Source organism: Ruditapes philippinarum, unplaced genomic scaffold, assembly GCF_026571515.1.
Source record: "Ruditapes philippinarum isolate M1 unplaced genomic scaffold, ASM2657151v2 ctg1441_1_1_1_1, whole genome shotgun sequence".
Classification (NCBI taxonomy): Eukaryota; Metazoa; Mollusca; class Bivalvia; order Venerida; family Veneridae; genus Ruditapes; species Ruditapes philippinarum.
In genome coordinates, this window is record NW_026863631.1 from 57,157 (window position 1) to 80,655 (window position 23,499).

Here is a 23,499-nt window from a genome sequence, read left to right on the forward strand (position 1 = left end):
TTAAATGTTAATAATATCTTCATTTTAATTAGGTTGCTTCTTGAGTATTATATATATTTTAGATCAGGACAATCATGATAATTGAAAAAGAATTCAAGGATATTAGGATAAAAATTATGGTGTTTACATAGAAAAAAATAAAGTTACGTATATTACAGAGTTGAAGTTTGATATATATTATATTCATTTTTTTTCAAGTGAAATGGTTAAAAATGGTAAATGTGTTTAAAGGGTAACCTGGTTTTACGTTTCTGGCACCTACCAAGTGTTTCAACGCATTGCGCTCATTTTATGATTTACTTTTGTAAATAAATATAAGTTTCCTCGCAACTGTCAATTGGTTAATCACTAAAAGTCTTAGATACTCAGGCATTGCAATAATTATGCTTAAATTAGTTAGTTCAACAGTGTTCTAGGGGACGTTAAAGTAAGCAATACAGCAAAAGGAACAATGTTGTAGGATTTGATTGTTTGAGAATTCTTTTAATAAACGGTAAAAGTCAATATAACTTAATACGCAAACGACTCAAATCCCGGTTTATAATGAATCAGGAATGTTTCACATATTTCAAATTAAATAATCCTTAATAGTATTTATAGGTTAGGACATTTTGAAGGAAAGATAACGTTAACTTTTGTGACAAGATAAGTAATGTGGTGTTTAATTTACTTGGAATGTAGCCAAAATATATATCTTGCACAAACGGATTTTCTTTTCAATGTCTTCTCCAGAAATTCAAAGAACATTCTTCCGATAACAAAAGGTTACAAGGCCGTTTAAAATTGCAACGTCAGCAAAAGTGTGCTGAACATTTCTGTAATGAATCAAAAGTTTATATTGTTAATATACGGGCGAAATTTCTCATTAATATCATTCAATTATCCAATAGAGTGACAACTTAGATGAGAATGATTTCGGATTTCAAGTTGAAATATATCTTATTAAGATAAAGGTTATATAAACTGAAATTTCATGAGATATATCATTCTTATTCGTAAAGATTTAATGTGCCCAAATAAGTCGGATTTTAATCTTGTGTAGTCTAGTTATTAGTCCCCTACCGGTTTAGGTTTAGGTCTGTCCGTCCGTCCGTCAGTCCGTCCGTCCACAAAACTGGATCCCGCGATAACGCAAAAAGTACTGAAAATATTTTAATGAAACTTGATATATGGATAGATGGCAGTATGGAGATTATGCACGTCTTTTTCTTTTCTTCCTATGTTGAAAATTCTGGTTGCTATGGCAACAAATAGACTGAAAATATGGCAAATTTTACACATAACCTGGATCCCGCGATAACGCAAAAAGTACTGAAAATATTTTTATGAAACTTGATATATGGATAGATGGCAGTATGGAGATTATGCACGTCTTTTTCTTTTCTTCCTATGTTGAAAATTCTGGTTGCTATGGCAACAAATAGACTGAAAATGTGGCAAATTTTACAAATAACCTGGATCCAGTGATAACACAAAAAGTACTGAAAATATTTTTATGAAACTTGACATATGGGTAGATGGCAGTATGGAAATTATGCACATCCTTTTTTATCTTCCTATGTTGAAAATTCTGGTTGCTATGGCAACAAATAGACTGAATTTCAAGATTTCTGATTCTAGTTTTTAAGTTTTTTCACTATAAGTTCTTTATTTCTTGAGGTATTTTCTTCAAACTTTAAATATAAGTTGCTTGTCATCAACCACATCATATGTGACAAAGTTTACAACTCTAGCACAAAATTTATCAGAATTACCTCCCTTGAACTTAAAATTTTCATGAAAAAAACATTGTTTTTTTTTAATAACTTCTTTTTCTGAATGTATCTACTTCAAACTTCATATAAATGTTTCTTATTGTCACTCAACATTTGTGAGTGTTCAATACTCTAGCAAGACTATTTCCAGAATTATGCCCCTTTTGAACTTAGACTCTTTTTTGAGAAATTGGTAATTTTTACTCCAACTTCTTCAATCATGATAGGATTTTAAAAATGTTATATTGTGATAACAGGGATGTTTAAAAAATAACTTTAGAGTGTCCTTCAGTACGTCTGTCTACATAAAAACTGTTTCCTGTGATCACTTTTAAAGAACTTTTTCAACAAATTTACTTAAAATAAGAACCTAAGTGAATGGCCAATGGCCCTTCAGAATGTTGCTTGGGCTCTTACCGGTAGGGGACTTATGGATTGCTTGCAATACTATGATAATTGCTTGTGTTTTATAAATATTACTTTCCATAGTAAGTATCATAATGAGAAATTAATTTTTTTACAAAATCGTGATGGTTTGACAAACTACGTACAGAAAAAATTCAGAACGCCGAGTAAGATGCCCTACGATCGCAAGTAATTATTCAAGAGTTCAACCGACATTATTGTTATGTTCAAAATAAACAACGTCAATTTGCGTTCTGACAAAAGCGCAGAGACATCGTCGAAAGGACGTCGAGCGCAATAAGATCTTCAACAACGCACTAGGAGCGCCACGAAAACACATTGCAAATGCTTGTGTAGGATTGTACGGCGTTCTCTGATTTGCGTATGTGTTTCTTTTGACTTTGTAGTTAGTTTTACCCGTAGTTTAAGAAGATGTCAGTTTTTAAAAAAATCATACAACACGGACCTTTCCTAACTAGACATATTTTGATTATCTATTCAAATTATGTTTGGAAATATTGCTTCAGTGAAAACATGGGCTCTCCTACTAACAGTTTGTACTGTAATTAAATTATTTTTGCGACATATTTTTGCCAGTTATTGTCTGAAATATTGATACAAAACCTAGAAAGAAAGAAGTTGTATTTGTTATCATAATGTTACCTAATGTTAAACCAATTCCAATTTCCTCAAAAAAAGAATTAACAGTTTACTCAGGCTAAATTTTTGGGAAAATTTAACTTGCATTATATTGTCATATATAAGTCTTCTTATAAATCAAATAGGTCTTCTTACATTTGATATTCTTGAAATAGTATGTTTAACAATATAACGTAACCAGTCCTCCTCACTACTTACTTCAATGGTTTGCTTTAATCCATAGCGCAAAATCATGTAAAATTTTATTTTCCTACACCGTCGTCTTTTGCATGAAATATCTATATATTACAGTTAGTAAGGTGTCATGACTTATATAGATGTCCACATAATTTTCTGAATCCGTTTTCTATAATGTTTAATTTTGAAAACCAAATTGGATACCGGTCATATATTAAGCAAGAACTTTGGTAAATGTCCGCCATCTGGCAAAAGTCAAACAGGCTTGAATTATATTGTTTAGATCTCGCCTTTTCGTATAACTCAAACAAAGAATTGAGTTATCTATGTGTCGCGAAGATATATCTTATCAATGTCTCAAATACATACATTTCTCCTTACAGCTAATTTCTTATTCAAAATCAACAGTTCACTATGCTTAATTTTTAGATATGTCATTGTCCACGAGGCTATTCATTCCATACTTTCTTTCAGACGTTATAGGTTCTAATTCAAACAGTAAAAACATTGATATGAACAAAAGCCTCTAGAAAGTCTACATGGTGTCTAAAATCTGTTTTATTTCCTGTGAGATTGAACAAAAGGTTATAGCAGATATACGACTTTATTTTGTCTCTGATATCATTAGGAATCTATTCATTTAAGTAATCAAGATGAAAAGTCAGTCATATTAAGGACAATCCCAAGCGATGAATCATTTTGGTTTGTTGGATAAATTTTGCCTTACTGTAAAGATATTTCGTTTTAGATGCTAACGATATTACATGTATCTACCTGATTACGAATTTGCCAAACATTATAGTACTCAAGAACAGATGAATGTGTATCTTTTTGTACATAAATTGTACTGATAAAAACCGTCCACTGTTTCATTTATTTGCTGGTATTATGTATTTCAATGCAAAATCGAATCTCCTTGCCATTTAAAGTTTAAAAATCTTGTATTTTTCTGAACAGTAGATTTGTGCATTTATCAATGGAAATATCCTTTTTAAGATGAGATGTGATGGAATAATCTTGAATAAAAACTTCCTAGGAATTTTAGTTTTCTTTCAAATTTTTAAGTTGAATATCGATAATGTTTACATTTTTAAAGGAAGAACGATAAAAGTAATGTACGTGAAGAATGTGGAGTTTAGTTCCACCATCAAACTGTGTTGCCTTGTGAATCAAAGACAAAACAAACTTGTTTTATCGGCCAAAAGACATGAATTGATATCTTGCAAAAACGGATCTTCCTTTATCATGTTTGCTCCAAAAATTAAAAAATTTAAATCACAATGCTTCAATAACAAATTGATATGAAATCGTAAGTATAATTGCAATGTCAGCTAAACCTAACTGAAGTTAAGTAATAAATCAGAAGTTAATTATTCATGTATCCGGGATAAATTTCTCATTAATCTTATCACGCATTTATTGCTTTAATATACCACAATTTCATTTTAAGTCGATATTACAGCATCTTCAAACTCCCTTCTGGTAATTTATTTCTTATTTTATGCTAGACTGACAACCTCTGCGTAAATTTGTCAGATTAAAAGCTGATTTATGTTTGATAAACATTAAAAGCTTCTCAGATTTGCGTTCTTATTTGTCCAGATTTAATATACACACATATGTTGATTTATAATTTATATAAATAAATCGAGCAAGTGTGGTGTAGGAAAAATGACCTTTCAAAATAAAGTATAGTAACTAGATTGTCTAGGCAAAATATTCTGATATATAGTAAACAGACCAAGGGTCTTATATCTTTCAATAAAATTATCTTTTCAATTTTCAAAAACTGATTTGTCGATATCGAATCTTGAAAAAAATATAAAGGAACGTTCCATGCATTTGTCGCACATTCATTCATCCATGATTTTATTTATTTATTTATTTATTTACTTATACTGTCATACACAATCCTCTTTTCCCGGTGTCATTGTAGAAGGAATATTTCAATACTTACACATATAAAAGGCTTTAATAGCAATTACAGTTAAGGACATCGAAAACGAGTCCTTAACGCAAGACAAAAGAAATGCTGGTTCCATCTATATAGAAATGTTAAATGTACATGCTGTGGTGCACTGTTTAAATAATAACAGAATAAACCTCCTTTATCATCCGTAAGTAATGCAGAAATATCTTGCAAAAAATGGATCTTTTTAATGTTTTCTCCAGACAATTGCAATGCTTAAATTATTGAATTGATTAATTAGTGTAATAAGTATATTTTAGTATATATTAGAATATTATTATAAATTCATATACCATTAAATTGTCAGATAATGTAATCAGTCAGCAGTCTGTTGTTCAGATATCTGAAAGTTTTCCTTAGTCTCATTACCCAATTATTTCCTTTTGATGATGATGTTTTTATTTCTAAGCCAACATTAAACAATTTAAATTCCACTTATGATTGATTCGACTGTATTAATATATAAGTTAAGTACAATATGTTAATGATTTATTACGATGTAATGAGAGATACATCTCTGAGATTCTAGATCATTCTATTTAGTAAGATTAAACTTGCCGAATTATGTCGATTAATGATTTTACCGATTATATATTTCGCACTTTTGTGTATGAAGAAATGATGTTCAGAATTAAAATTCAATTAGGTAAAACTTTAGCATGCTGTTAACAAAACAGAGCGTCTTACAACCAACTTTATTGTTACTTTGTTAATTTGAAAAATAAATGAAGTGAGTCAATATTGAATTGGATTAAAAATTTGGAGAAAGTTTTTTGTGTAAAAGATTTATTTTTTGGTACTCAGTGATTTATATATGAGCTAGTTTTCACAGAAACTATGCATATATTAGTTCATTCATCTATTTTTTGTGTGTTTTCTTTCTATAATTTGTTTGTGTGATTGCTTGTTCTCTCTCTCGCTCGCTGGTTCGTTCTATTCGTTCATTCTGCGTTCGTTATCCCGCTTGCTCTGTCGTTCATTTGTTCGTTCGTTTGTTTGTCCTTTCATTATATTAATTTGCAAATCAGCAATTGAAAATTGTCTCTCGACATTAACAGACAAAACTGTTTGGTAAACTTGACCGAATCTCATTATATAATTGTACAATAATTATTATAGCTTACAAAATAATAACATAAAACAAAACGCAGCGTTGTGACAGTTCTCAAAATATCGCAAAATTATCTTTTAATTGCGCTAGATGTAAGTTATACCTTACGGATGAATAATGTCTTTATCTTCATTGTTGTAGAATAAACTATCCATTCGTTTAACACAAACTACAGATTGAATAATATAAGATTACTGTAAGATAACACATCTAGTAAAGCTTGTAAAAAACCTTCATAGACGTTTCAGTGTCGATTTGACTGACAAATCATTTACGAATGAAATGAAACAGTAATACATTACTTAATATCGCCAGACGGTAAGTTATAAATCACGTCTTTATGTGTCTGATAAAAATATAATTCGTCTGACACTGAATGGAAGATAAAAAGATATACAAAGATTAATACATATCAATGAGGCGGGCATTCGTATTAGTTGTATTGCTGGACGAAGATAACAAAATGGCAGACGGTGTAACAAAGCTCAAATTGTCTGATCCAAATTGCATGCATATTTATACTTATTTTTCAGTAATTTAATTGCATAAATAAGGAACATTCCAGTTAATATTCCAATGTATTAGCATTGACAAAACACAGAGGGACTGAAATGCAAATGTAACGCTTATCATGAGTGTATGAAGTTGTCTGAGTTTCTATTTCTTTTTAGTTAGTTTTTACCGTTTTAAAAGAAATCAGTTTTTAAGAAATCATATAGCACGGAATTTTCCTACTTAGTCATATTTTGATGTATGTTTATCTATTCAAATTATTAGTTATTCTCTGACATATTGATACAAAAATCTAGATAGGAGTTGCATTTATTATCATAATGTCAGTATTACATAATACCTAATGTTAAAGGCACATCATGCATCAGACACGAATACAAATGTTCTGTAGAAAGTGCAGTGCAAGAATGAGTTTTAAAACTATGAATAAGTTAAGAGCATTTGGATGAATGCTACTAGAATGGAGTGGCGCTTAATGTAAAAATAGTTGGCATAAAAGTAGCAAACTGTTAAAAATGTATTATTTAGACTTCCGTACAAAATACTCAATCACTATAACTGTAGATCTACTAATTGCCAAAATAGAAACAGAAAAAAGACGGGTAATTTTAGTAAGCAATTCTACAAGATAGATTAAGCCACGTTTTTAATATCAAATATCGTTATCATTACTGTGTGTATGTTTGCTTGATGTTTAGGAGTTTATGAGTGTATATACTTGGATGCAACACATATAATAAAATATATAAACCATCCTTCGGGTCTTGTTTAGTTTGTGTACAAGTAAGCCACCCAACTAGTTAATATAAATGTTACAGTAAGGTTTATGCCAAATGAATATTTTTTTGAAATCTGTAAAGGTACACCAAAGACAAATAGCTTTTGAAGAATGAAATCAAAGCATTTCTGGGGCATAATGGGCCTTTAAGCAAATTCCAATTTCTTTTAAAATATTTTTGAAGTTTAAAAAATGAGAAGATCTTTTTTGGAAAATGTATCTTACATTTGATATTCATTGAATTAATTATAATTCTTAAAATTATATAACGTAACCAAACTAATTCAACTACCTGTTTCAATCCTTTTGCTTCAATCCTATAACGTGAAAACGTGTACAGTTTAATTTTCTCTAACCGATCTTACTTTTTTCATAAATCATTTATATATTTCAGGTGCCAGGACTAATATAATGTGCCAGTTGAACTTCGTCGTGAGCGAAATTTAGCTTACACCTCGTCTTTCCTTATTACTCAAACTAAGCGTTGAGTTATCTACGTGTCAGAGAGATTTATCTTATCAATGTCTTAAATACATAAATTTCTCCTTACAGCTAATCTCCTATTCAAACTCAACAGGACACAGCTTAATTTTCAGATATTTCACTTTCACGAGGCTATTCAATTCTTACCGTCTTTTAGACGTAATATGTTCGAAATTAAAACAGTTAAAAAAACATTGATGTGAATAAAAAGACTCTAGAAAGTCTACATAGAGCCTGAATTCCATCTTTTATTCTTTTGATATTGATCAAAGTGCTACAATAAACAAACGACTGAATTTCGTTTCCAATATTACTAGGAATCTAGTCATTTAAGTTGGAAGGTCAAAGTCATATTGAGGGAAATTCTAAAGATCAATCTTTTTTTTTTAAAGTTTGCCTTACTATGTTGCTATTTCCTTATTACTAAACGTTTGATATCGTAACAATAATGACCACCTGACTACTAAAATGCCAAACTAATGATAGTGCTCAACATCAAACAACAGACATAATTCGCTATTATTATCTATATCAATGCAAAACCGAATCTCTTTTCTTTATAAAGATTTAATCATCTAATAATGTTGCTGTATTTTATTTAAATACAGTAGATTTGTGCATTTATAAATGCAATTTTCCTTTATAAGATGAGATAAAACGGAATAATATTAAATAAAGACATTTCTAGTTAATTTGATTTTCTTTCCATTTTATTAAAGTTGAATAGTAATAATAGTTACATTAGGTAAATAATGAACGATAAAGTTAACCTGTATTACAAGTACAAGAAATGTGGTGTTTAATACACGGTTAGATTAGAATTACCGTTTTACCACCAAAATGGAAAAAACAATTATGCGATATGAAAACTGAAGAAGAAAAATTCAAACTTGGTTTATCGCACAAAAGCCTTGACATGATATCTTGCAAACACGAATCTTCTTTTCCATGTTTTATCCTGAAATTTAAACCACAATGCTTCAATAACACATACATCGTAAGTAAAATTGCAATGTCAGCGAAACTTCGCTGAACTAAAGTAGTCAATCAGAAGTTTATTATTCATATATCCGGAATAAATTTCTCATTAATGTTGTCACGCATGTATTGCTTTTATATTTTTAAATTTCATTTTCGACAATACAACATCTTCAAACTCACTTCTGATTGTTTAGCTGTTATTCTATGCTAGACTGACAACCTCAATGTGAAATATAATCAATTTAAATCTGAAATGTGTATAATAAAATTGAACGATATACAAATAAAAATCTCCTCATCCCATTGTTCTTATTCGTTCAGATTTAATGTGCACTCGTATGCCGATTTATAATTTATGTACTAAATATTATATCTAGTAAGTGTAGTGTATGAAAGATCACCTATCAAAATAAAGTATCATGACAAGAGTTTCCAGATGAAATACCCTGGCATATTGTAAGAGATCAAGTGGTCTTAAAAATGAAATTCACATGAATTCAACAAACTAAATCTTAGTCGATATCAAATAATTAAAAGAAAAATGTAGAAACGTGTACAAGTTGACAAAATACAGCAAATGAAAACTGTTGCACACTTTGTGAACATGACGACAAAAGACTGTAAAACACACCCCTCTTTTCTCGGCTTTAATAAATACGGAACATTGCAACAAACACACACAGACTTCACGAAAAGGTCCAAAACGCAAGACAAAAGAAATTCTGGATTATATTGAAGTGTAAAATATTCATTCACCATATAGTGACAAAAGGTGGTGCTCTGTGTGAAATAATGACAAAATCAACCTGTTTTATCAACCGAAATCAATTCATGACATATTTTGCAAAAAAAAACTAATCTTTTTTAATGTTATATTAAGTAAGATATTGTTCTTTGTAAAATAAGGCTATATTGCATTACATCGTCTGTCTATGTAATCAATGAGCAGTCTATTCTTCAGATATCTGAAAGAAGTGCCTCATTAGTCTTCTTAATTATTTCTTTTTATTGCTGATGTTTTTAATTCCAATCCAACATTACAACAATCCCACTTCTGATTGTTTCGCTGTTTATTTATGCTGGAGTACAACTTTAACTTGATTGATTTTATGTTTAATGCCGAAATGACCTTGATTGGGGATATCAGTGTGGAATGTCAAAGTTCAATGAATCTTCTAAGATCTATTATTCCAACTAGTAAGATTTAACTTGCCCAAGTACGTAGCTTTATGAGTTTTCGATAAAATATCAAGGACGACTGGTGTATGAAAAATGGTGTTCAGAATAGGAATTGGAAATAAAACAAGGCGTCTTACAACCAACTTTATTATTACCTTGTGACTTTCAATAAACATAAAGTGAGTCGACAAAGAACAATATGTAGAAACTCTTTATCTAAGAATGAGCGACTTTTATTTGCTACCCATAAGGCAGTTTTCGTAATGTGTATAGTTTAGTAAAATATCAAACACAAAACGTTATAAGTTAATTCATCTCTTTATTCTTTTTTCTTTCTTACGCTTGTTTTTTTGGTTTTTTTTTTGCATTTTTCTCGCTCGATCGCTAGCTAGCTCGTTCGTTCGTTCGTTGTTTCATTGAATCGTGCGTTCGTTATCCTCTCACACTATCGTTTATCTTTGTTCGTTTTTTGTCCGGTCTTTTATATCATTTTGTAAATCGGCAATTGGAAATTGTCGTTTTACACTAACAGACAAAAACGTTTTAGTAACCCGAATTTCATAGTATTATATATTTGTATAATTATATTTTACAAAATAATTACGAAGAACGAAACAAATCGTTATAACAATTCCACAATTTATATGTTGTCGCTGGTGTGTATGTATACCCTTTGATTATTTCTCATATTTCCGCAGCATTGGGTCATAGATCCTTTATTTCCAGTGTTACACTGTCGATTTTAACGTGTTTGTGTAAATCAAAACTAGCATTGAATTATTTATAAAACATTTTTTGTTCTGAAACACTCTGTAACCTACTCTAAAAAATGGCCATTTAGTATGAACAATGCTAAACGTCCTGTTACGATTAAGTTTTTTATGGCAAAAGGTCAAACATCGTTTATAGTACCATCTTAAATGACAATATGTTTACCCTTGTTTTTTCGTATAACGCAAACATAGCGAAAATTATTGATGTAAAGTATATTTATCTGTTCTGTTTTAAACGTAATTAATAGAACAAGAGCCTATTAAATATTAAACGTAAAATATTTTGATTAAAACAGAACAAGAACCTTTTTAAAAATTAAAGACATGTCTCTAATAATTAGTCATGTCGCTTAAAATCGATCTTATTGCCTTTGAAATAACCTTATAATTAAAACCGACTTAAGACTATTTTCAGTATCAAATAAATTGAAGTTCCAAAATAACTCAATATTATTGCACTTTGAATGTGATTCGTTTACAATTAATTATATTTGTGAATTTACTGATAATTCGATTGGTTAATCGTAATGCCTTCAAAACGACACGGTAGTATCAACAAGGCATTAATCTTCACAACTGCAGTGCACAGATGTGTTAATAATTTTGCACGTACATGCTTTGGCAAATTGTTCGTCATTCTTTTCACATTAGCACGACATTCAGTTTGTCGTATTTTTAAATGATGATGATGGAAATTCATAATACCTATTCACATATGTCACTTACAACATTTATTTAATATGTAAAATGTATAACACATCTAGCAAAGCTGGTAAGAAACCTTAAAGACGTTTTAGTGTCGATTGCACTGACATCTTATTTACGAATCCACCAATACAGTCTACTTGATATCGCCAGGACGCCAGTTGGCAAGTAATAAATCATGTCTTTGTGTGTCTGATAAAAATTATCATTCGTCTGACACTGAATTAAAGATAAATACAAAGATTAATACATATTAAGTGGGCGGCAATTTGTATAAGTTGTATTGCTAGACGAAGATAACAAAATTGCAGACGGTGTGACAATTAAAATTCCATGTATATGTTCACATTTATCAGTCATTTAATTGCTTTATAAGAAACATTGAAGTGAATACATCAATGTATTTGCATTTGTAATCATTTTCTATTTGTTTAATTTACTGTAAACGAACGTATAGTTTAGCAAGCTTAGTACTTAGAGATAACTTTTGGAAAACAAAAAATTACCTCCCTAAAATACTAAAACTGCATGCTTAGCGATAGGATCCCACATCCTGTAGAAAGTTAATTGCGTCCAAAACAGAATGTTTGCGCCAGAACATGATGCATGTCCATTGCAGTTCATATTGATTAGTGATTTATTATGTAGAAGGGAATTAAAGAAAAATGAGGGTTCGAGATAAACAAGTATCACATGACCTTTAATGGTGATATAATTGCATTACCTATAAATATAAATAACTGGCATCATAATATGATTTATGTTTGACATGTGCTTATACAAATTGTCTGCAGACACTAACAAACTAGCAATCTAACATTCCACTGATATCATTTACGGCTAGGTAACCTTATCAATTAACAAACATGATGCAATCTGTTTTGCCGCTCGGCGACAAGACTTAAAGGTCTTTATAAGATACACAACAAGTATCAGTATGTGTAATATACAAATAATATCATAAGATTTCTTCTCTGAACCGAAAAGCACCCCAAGACACCAGATCACGTTCGTATACAGTCACATGGAGAGTTTGGTATCAAATAATGTCATTGTGATACCTGCAATGTGATTGTGAGGCTAAGTCATTTTAACATGAGGTGTGTCTTAACACTTAAAAAGTTATAAAAATTCAAGCATTTTTCTGAAAAATATATTTTCATATATAAAAGCAAATATGATCTTATTTTTGAAAATAAATATCATTGGTGATCCTGTAACATAACACATATTCAATTCTGAACTTGTAACAGTTCAAATGATTATTTCTTAAGTTGGCACTAACTTTCGCATTGCGATCATCGGAGAGAAATAAACAAAGTCGCAAATTTAAAAAAGGAACCCCTGCATCTTAAAACAAGCTAAATCGTGTCACTAGTAAATGGCCGTTTGCATGACGGATTAGCTGTTTGAATAAAAATGAATATTGCAAGGAAGAAACCCCCACTTTATAGCAATATGCGACAATATACACAAAACGTCCTGACGATGAATGCTCGAAATGCAAAATAAAGTATAGAAAACCTGCCCCAGCCATTAAAAATAAGGTCGATATCTAAACCATGCTAGAAAATAAACAATACTGACAAGTTTCAGAATATGCTCAATAATTTTGCAAAATTGCCCATTTTTTACCCTATAGACCATCCCTTATTTCTTCTGTAGACTTTTTTGGGGATAAATAAGTTTGAACGCAATTAACTGTTAATAAACAGCAATAGTATACATATTGCCTGATAAATTCCTACAGAAATATGTCCCTGGGGTAAATAAACAATCATTTTCGTTTTTTTCTGACATTCATACGACAATGCATATATCAAATGACCAATTGTTTTTATGAACATTGTCATGGAGGAACAAGGGAATTAGGTAGCTGTATTTATTAATAATATTTAAAAAATGTAACGTCAAAACAATTTGCGTGATTCTTTGTGTAATAGTGGTGCGTCATAAACAATTAGAAATCCAGTGGTCACGGCACCAATGTAATAGTGCCAGTTTATTATCAGTGGTTCAAGCTGATTCGAGCCCAATACTCAGTGGCGCTCTAGACAGACTTATAATATAAGTGGCCAAATTACTATACGGACGACACGTGATCACAAATATATCTTTAAACGGCACTTTACCCAGGTTCGCTGAACTCTTAATTGCCAACCAGTGGCAAGGATGGTGGTGTTGGACGCTACCTTCAAATTACTCTTATTAAGAAAGTTTAACACAAGACTTTATAAATTTAACACTACGAGATTTATTTAAACGACAATCATAGATTTATTTAAACGATAATCATAGAATTTATTTATCAAGAGTACGAATAAGATTATATTTTAAACCAGAATCTACCAACAACGAGTTGTTAATTTAAAAAGAATTTCTAAGTATTTATTAATAAGAATATCCTAAATTCTCAAATCATATAGATTTAAAACAAAGTCAAAACTATAAAGTTTTGAAAGAGTGCCAAAGCTCTGAAGCTTTGAAGTGAACTGACCTGTCGGCCAGTTCCCAAGACAAGAAATATAGAAATTCACTCGGTATTTATACACTTTTGGTAGTCATGACAATGCTTAACTATTAGATTGATTGGTCAAGATTACTCATAACAAGTTCTGAACTAATCGAATTATATTATTCAAGTGGACCAATAAAAATGTAAATCTAAATCGAAAGAGCCAATCAAGAAGAATTTAACAGATTAACAATAGGGAGAGAAGCCAAAATGGACGACAATTGAATGGTATGAATTTGACAACTAAATATTTTACCAAAATACGGTCCTATTACATTTGTAAAAAAATGAATAATAAAATATTCGTAATATTAGACAAATTGTTTTAATCTAATGTTAAGAAATAAAGACATAATAATTGTTAAATCAAAAACATTTTAAGGCAAATGAAAAAACATAAATAGATTTATGGACATTTAGTTTGAAAAATATTTCCATACAGCTTAGAAGTATATCCTTAACATTCTAGTGAATCATGTTACAAGTATGTTAACTGATACAAATGAAGAAACATGTTATGACCAACTTTTTCCAAAGCATTCGTGGCAGTGTGAAAAATCGTGAAAGAGGTTAAATTGTCTTATTTTGACAACTATATAATCGAAAAGACGTTATTTCTGTATCTTTTAATACTACGTCATTAGATTCCAGTACATCATGTCCGATAACTCATGATACAAATGATGCAGAAATGTTATGAATCATTCTATTGCTAAGAAATAATTATTCATTGATTTGTTCGTGGCAGTGCTAAAACATGTAAAAGTCGTGAAATAGGTAATTTTATCCTATCCCGACAGCTTAAGAATGGACATCAGTTTATTGCTTCAATTTCAGCTTTAATCCACAGAAAAGGTAAAGAGTTAAGAATTGATAAAATATATAAATGTACATGTATTGGATTTGAAATGTGTACTTTTATCTCCTATGCGCAGTCCGCCGGAGAGAGCGCTGAAACAACATGCCATTATAAAAACCAATTAACAGGCTGACATCGCAATGGTACGGAAATCACTATAATCACTATGATTTTAGAAATGGGCAAGGCTTTTATAGTGTAAGCCAATAATAAGCTGTTGGTCACTAAATTTATGTGAGATGAACTTTGTCCTTGAAAGGAATTTTACATATTGAGAATGATTGTTTGATTTGCTACATAACAAATGGGCGATGGATAAGACGACAATTTGCTGTTACTCAAATAACTGTAGGATGCGATATATTGATATTGCTTCTGCAATCACTTACAATTTCTTAACGGACATAAACGGGTTAAAATACTCAAAAGTTGATTTGAAAAACAAGCTGCACAGCTTTTTATAGCAAATGTTAAATATACAATTTCTAAAGAATTTAACTAATATATGTAAACTGCAACATATTAAAAAATCATATATGAAACAAAATGAAAACTAATTGGACACAAAATAAATTTGCGGACCTGTCTACAACCTAACACAATGTAACAGCTTCCTACACTATCAAATTAAAATAAACTAGATTTTAAGACATGACGCCACACTATTTGTATTCCTCTGAGATTTGATTAAAGCCTATTATAAGTGGCTGTACTCAGTCTTTTTACTCTATGCAACATTTAATATTTCTAGCATTACATGGAATATTATTACATTTTACTATTTAATTAAATACGTTAAATACGTTATAAGGACAATGTCCTAGCAATTATGTTGATTCATTGCCAAGAATATGTAAATTATACCGACGTATAAGAAATAGATTGCCAAGTTACTACAAAATATTTTGTAAAATAATGTACTTTGTCTACATTTTCAGTGGAACACACAAAGTAACATGCCTAGTAGACTGGCAATATGCATTTTCTTAAAAAACATTTTATTTGACAAGATTTTAGTAATGTTTTTTATGTTACAAAACAACTGCTGATATACCTTTTATTTATATCAAATGTTTAATACAAAATTCCTAAAGAATTTAACTAATATATGTAAACTGCAACGTATCAAAAAATCATATATCAAGCGAAATGAAAACTATTTGCACACAAAACAGATTTGCAAACGTGTCTACAACAGCTTCTTACACTGTCAAATTAAAATGATCTAGATTTTAAGATATGAAGCCACACTACTTGTATTCTTCTGAGACATTTGTCCAAAGCCTATTAAAATTGGCTGTGCTCAGTCTTTTTACTCTATGCGACATTTTATATTTCTAGCATTACATGAAATTGGAATAATATTGCATTTTACTATTTAATTAAATACGTTAAATACGTATTAAGGACAATGTCCTAGCAATTTTGATGATTCATTGCTAAGAATATGTAAATTCTGCCGACCTATAAGAAATAGATTGCCAAGTTACTACAAAATATTTTGTGAAATGATGCACTTGGTCTACATATTCAGTGGAACTCACAAAGGAACATGTCTGGTAGTCTGGCAATATGCATTTTCTTAAAAAACAATTTATTTGACAAGATTTTACTAATGTCTTTTATGTTACAAAACAACTGCTGATATACCTACAATTTTACAATATCAAATGAACATGACTAAAAGGTCAAACTCTGATAACATACATTAATAAAAAGGAAAACTTCAATTTTAACATTTAATATATTAGTGTAACTTTGTCTAATTATCTAATGTTATGATTATAGGACTTCTAGACTAAGTATTAATAATAAGTTGTTAAAATAATGTTAAATACAGTTATTATAGTTTGTTTACCCTTAGCAAACATAAAGTTAATACTTTTATATGTTTCTTGTTATTATACGGGTATTTTTCGTTGGGTAATATTGCATAATTCCTAAAGAAGCTCGTAGTAATATCGCTAAGCTTCTTAAAAATCATTTGCACTCAAATTATAATCTACCTGATTATTAAGATTAAAAACTAAGTTTTTAGCACATGTCAATTGCAAAATAAAGTGCACTAGTAATTATAGTGGCCATGCCAGAAGACTAAACTAGAAAAATATAAGGGAGCGTCGAATTTGATCTTATATAATTTGCTTACCTAAATACATAGTTCTTCGTTTTAATTTCCCTTTTGGAAAATAGTGCTAAGCTTTTATTACGGTATTTTATCGAATGTAACAAGGTCATACTGAATTGCCAGCGTCGACGATAATTTTCTGAACTTATACCAATCGGCCCTCGGTCATTCAGATGTTCGGAAAAAAATATTCAAGTTATCTTATTTAATACTTATTTCTCGTTTATGCTGATTTCACTGAAAATGATGTTCATATTTTAATAACAATTATTGTTTTTATATATATTGGCAAATTGCCATTAATCATAATGACACCTACAAATATGGCATTTATAGAATTGATGAATGGCACTTAAGACTGTTTACCTTTTCAATATTAAGAAAGTTATGTGCTATTCAAATATCAAACATTTAAATCAAACAAAAATATGCAATTGATATAAAAATATATTTTTGTCCGCTAGATATGACTTTTGTGTTTGAAACATATGTTTTAAATATGATGTTCGGCAAGTAAATTTACTCGGTTAATGACAAATTCAGTTGCAGTGATAAAATCTTAATCATCTAAAGTTAATGAAAATAGCTGAAGGTAACCAAGTTTACACAAATTATACCCACATTCACAAATACTAATTTGGATACTTTATCGCAATGTACACAAACAGGAAATAATGAGTATTTCAAGAATGTAATAATGACTTCGGTTTTAAAGTATCACATAAAGATTGTTAAATAATCAATGAAAATTAACAGTCTTGGTTGTGAACCTACTGATAAACTTACAATAAACTCAAGTTTATTAGGTATTCAACGATAGTCTTAACTACATTATTTTTTTTAATTTATTTTAGGCTTTCATACAAACATCCTTATAATACAATGATCCATAAAAAATAATGTTTTTAAAATGCAAAGATAATTCAATGTGTCTACTGATTAAATTTTAAAATGGCACTGCAATTCCGTTATAAATTATAATGTTTTTATTTGTCAAAGATACCAGATGTTAAAACAGTAATTGCTTATTAGCATGAGTATAAAATACATTTGATCTTTTTCTGTACAATAGTCATGATTTATTTAACACTATATTGAAGGAACGAGCGCAAGCACTTCACCTTGTAAGAACTATAGTTTGATTTCTTTTAAATGATACATTTAAACAAAACATTGTGATCATCAAAAAAATCGCATATTGTATTAAGCTCCACACAGATAAATATTTTGAAAAAAGAATCTTGAATCAATTCTGCATGGATGTTTAAAACCTTAAGTTATTTCATACGACGTGTTTAGAGTTTTGCTTACTTAATCAAGTGTAGGGTCAATAGCCTTAGATACCATTGTCAGTGACATTTGCCTGAAGCGTCGTTCTTTTGTTTAAATTAAAGACAGCATTGTCAGCATGAGTGAACTCAGTAATCTCCTCAATACGTTTATGTCTCTATTTAACTTATTTTCACACTTTCAAATATTTAGCGTGAACATAGCCCGGTGATTTGCTATTCGATTTCCACAATACAAAAGGCCAAACATACTTTAATCCCATCACTGGGAACAAGTGGCTTAGACCCCGACTTTACGTTTAAATCAAACGAAGTATAAAGTATCGATGTGTCAGAGGAAGATTTCTTACAAATCTTTTAGTTTTATTAATTTCTCCTTACAGATACTTTCTTATGCAAAGGCAATGGTGCAATAAGCTTTTTTGGGGATATGTCATTGTCCACTAGACTTCTCACTCAATATAGTCATTTAGATGTGAGATCTTCTTATTAAAACAGAAACGAAAAATTGCTGTGAACAATTCTCTCGAAATACCTTATTTTGCCAAAAAAAATACGTGGGTTCTCCCAATATTTTGTGACAAGTGTATTGAAAAGGTAGATTACATGGTTACGGCTAGATATTTTGTTATGTCACAAACTTATAAAATTGAAACATTGTCAAAAAAATTCATGAAAATTATTATATACTGGCGATAAAAAAGTTAAGAATGAACCGTCTGTAAGATTTGTAACGGACATTAAGAACAACCCTCGTATGCCATTGCTTTTAAGAGAGCCTCTTATATATAATTAAACAATATTACTGCTATTTATATGTGATGCGTTTCAAAATGATATTTTTTGGAATTTATTTCAATCAAATTTCATTGAGGGAAATCTCAAGCGACCAATCTTTATAGTTTGTTTGAATATAGTTTGTTTCACTGTGTAGATATTTCTATATTTCTTAAGAATTTAAAATGCTAAGGATCTGACTACCTGAATTCACAAGTCAAAGGAAAAGTCAATGTACTAAAAACTTTTAAATGTTACATTCCCAACGCCTTATCAAGCTTTCATATGTCCTTTACAAAGACGTCATTAAAATTTAAGAAAAATAACGAAATTATTTGTACACTATCATAACATTGACTGAAAAATGCTAGATGTTTCAGACATTCAATGATAATCATAGACTCTACATTACATTCAGGCTGTAACCAAAATATCTTACACAATTTTAATTGTCCTTTTATCTATTTTGGCAAGCCACAGACACAATTCACTTTTATGATTTTGATCAACGCAAACTCGAATCTCCTTGCCAGTAAAACGCTTATTATCTAATAATGTTGTTGTTTTTGTTTAAATACAGTAAATTTGTGCATTTATTAATGCAAATTGCTTTTTTAAGATGAGATACGACCCAATTATCTTGAATAAAGATTTGGTTCATTTCCTCTTTTTCTCGTGTTAAATGTTAATAACATTTCTACTTTAATTAGATTGCTTTTTGAGTATTATATGTTTTTAGATAAGGAGAATCATGATAATTGAAGAATATCTTATTTTATTTTCATAATTGCCCAATTGTGTGAATTCAGGGATAACAGGATATGGTGTTTACCTAGAAAAATAATAAAGTAACGTTTATTGTACAGAGATGAAATTTGATATATGTTATATTCATTTTTTTCTAGTGAAATGGTTACAAATGGTAAATGTGTTTAAACCGCAACCTGGTTTTACGTTTCTGGCAACTACCAAGTGTTTCAACACATTGCCCTCATTTAATGATTCACGTTTATAACGAAAATTAAAAGTGTCCTGGCTACTGTCAATTGGTTAATCTCTAAAGACTTAGATCCTCAGGCATGGCAATAATTATGCTTAAATTAGTTAGTTCAACAGTGTTCTAGGGGACGTGAAAGTAGGCAAAATACAGCAAGATAAACTCACTCTGTTGCAGACTTTGATTGTTTGATAATCTTTATAAACGGTAAAATATTACTTAATACGCACACGACTCGAATCAAAACTACGCCGGATAATAATTTAGAAAGCTGAGTTAGGCACTCTACGATCGCAAATAATTGTATGAAAGGTCAACCGACACTTTGGTATGTTCAAAATAACGCCATCAAGCGGAATTCTGACAAACGCGCAGAGACATCGCCAAAAAAACGTCGAGTGCAGTAAGATTTCTAACAACGCAATAGAAGCGCTGCGAAAACGCAGAGGGGCTAAAAAGCAATTGTAGAGGTTATCTAGGGCGTTTGTGAAGGATTGTACGACGTTTTCTGAGACGCGTCTGTGTCTCTACTGAATTTGAAGATGGTTTTTACCCTTAGTATTAGACGATATCAACTTTTAAGAAATCATACAGCACGGAATTTTCCAAAAAAGTCATTTTTTGATGTATCTTTATCTATTTCATTTATGCTTGAAAACATTGCTCTAACGGAAATATGGGCTCTTCCGTTTAGATATTGAACTGTAACAAAATTATTTTTGCGATATATTTTGTTCCAGGTATTCTCGGAAATATTGATACCTAGGGAAAAGTTGTATCTGTTATCGTTATGTAAGTACCACATGTTACCTAATGTTAAACAGATTCAAATTTCAAAATAGTTTTAAAAGTTCGTACAATGAGACGAACTTTTTGGGAAAATGTAACTTGCATTATATAGTCATATATTAAATCTTCTTATAAGTCAAATAAGTTTTCTTACATTTGATATTCTTTGAAATAATATCTTTTTAATAATATAACGTTACCAATCTTCCTAAACTACTTGTTTCAGTGGGTTGCATTAATCCACAGTGCAAAATCGTGTGAAATTTGATATTCCTGAACCGTCGTCCTTTGCAAAAATCATTTGTAGATCTCAGTTCTTTCCGTGTAAGGACTTTTAAAGATGTCCAAAACCTTTATAATGTTTACTTTTGAAAACCCAATTTGACCCCGCTCATATATTAAGCAGAAACAATGGTAAATGTCATGTATTAACTAAATGCCATCTGACAAAAGTCAAACAAGCTTGCACTATATCGTCAGCGATATTTAGCTTAGACCTCACCTTTTCGTATAACTCAAACAAAGGATTGAGTTATCTATGTGGCGCGGAGATATATCTTATCAATGTCAATACATAAATTTCTCCTTACAGCTAATTTCTTATTCAAAATCAACAGTACACTATACATAATTTTTAGATATGTCATTGTCCACAAGGTTATTCATTCAATACTATCTTTTAGACGTAAATTGTTTGAATTCAACCAGTAAGAAACATTGATGTAAACAAAAGCCTCTAGAAAGTCAAAATGGTGGCTAAAATTTGTCTTATTTCTTTTGAGATTGGTCAAAACGTTATAGCAGACATAGGACTTAATTCCGTATCCGATATCATTAGGATTCTATTTATTTAAGTAATCAAGATGAAAAGTCAGTCATATTGAGGACAATCCCAAGCGATGAATCATTTTGGTTTGTTGGATAAATTTTGCCTTACTGTAAAGATATTTCGTTGTAAATACTAAGTTAAACGATATTGTCTACCTGATTACGAGAATGACAAACATGAAAGTACTCAACGACAGATGAATGCATATCGTTTTATCAATGTACATCAATTGTACTTATAAAAACCGTCAACTGTTTCATTAATTTGCTGTTATTATCTATATCAATGCAAAACCGAATCTCCTTGCCATTTTAAAGTTTAATAATCTAGCATTGTTTCTGTACAGTAGATTTGTGCATTTATGAATGGAAATATCCTTTTTAAGATGAGATGTGATGGAATAATCTTGAATAAAAACTTCCTAGTAATTTTAGTTTTCTTTCATTTTTTTAAGTTGAATATTGATAATGTTTACATTTTTAAAGGAAGAACGATAAAAATAACGTACGTGAAGAACTGTGGAGTTCAATTCCATGGTTAAATATGTTTTACCATCAAACTGTATTGCTTTGTGAATCAAAGACGACACAAACTTGGTTTAACAACCAAAAGACATGATTATTTGATATCTTGCAAAAACGGACCTTCTTTTTCATGTTTTCTCCTAAAATTTAAATCACAATGCTTCAGTAACAAATTGATATCAAATCGAACATATATTTGCAACCTAGGGCGAAACTTTGCTGAATTTAAGTAATAAATCAGAAGTTTATTATCCACATTTCCGGGATATCCGGGAGAAATTTCTCATAATTTCTCACGCATTTATTGCTTTTATATACCAAAATTTTATTTCAAGTCGACATTACAACATTTTCATACTCAGTTCTGAAGAAATGCTGGTCCCATTTATAGATAAGTGTAAAATGTACATGCACCATGTGGTGCACTGTGTGCAATAGTAGCGAAAGAAACCTGTAGAATCATCCGAAAACAATGCAGATATATGTTGTAAATTGATCGTTTTTTAACGTTTATCCAGACAATCGTAATTGTTAAATTATTGAATTCATATGATTAGTATATTTTAGAATATTATAATAAAGTCATATACCATTGCATTGTCAGATTGTGTAATCAGTTAGCAGTCTGTTCTATAGATATCTAAAAGAAGTTTTACATTAATTTTGTTCATTTCCAAATTATTTCATTTTTATGCTGATGTTTTAATTTCCAAGCCAATATTACAACAAATTGAATTTCACTTCTGATTGTTCGCTGTTTTATCTATGTTGTAGTACAACTTTTATTTGAATAATTTTATATTAAAAGTTGAAACGAGTATGATAAAGGTTACCAGTGTGGAATGTCAAAGTTTAATGATCAGGAATCTCCTGAGATCTATCATTCTACTTAGTATGATTAAGCTTGCCGAACCATGTCGATTAATGATTTTTCTGAATATATATTGACCACGTTTGTGTATAAAAAAAAATGTTGTTGAGAATTAGAATAGGTAAAATTTTGACATCCTGTTTACAAAACAGGGCGTCTTACAACCATGTTTATTGTTATTTTGTGACTTTGAAAAACAATATAGTGAGTCAATATCGACAATTACCAATATGAGGACATTTTTTGTGTATAACTAAACGATTTATTTTTGGTACTCAGTTATTTAAATATGAGCCAGTTTTCACAGAATATGTGTAGCTTTGTGTAAAATCTAAACATGCATGAACTAGGTCTTTCATCTTTTATGTTAAACTTTTTTTTCTATTTGGGTTTTTTGTTTTTTTTTAATGTTTTTCCCCGCTTCTTTTTCTCC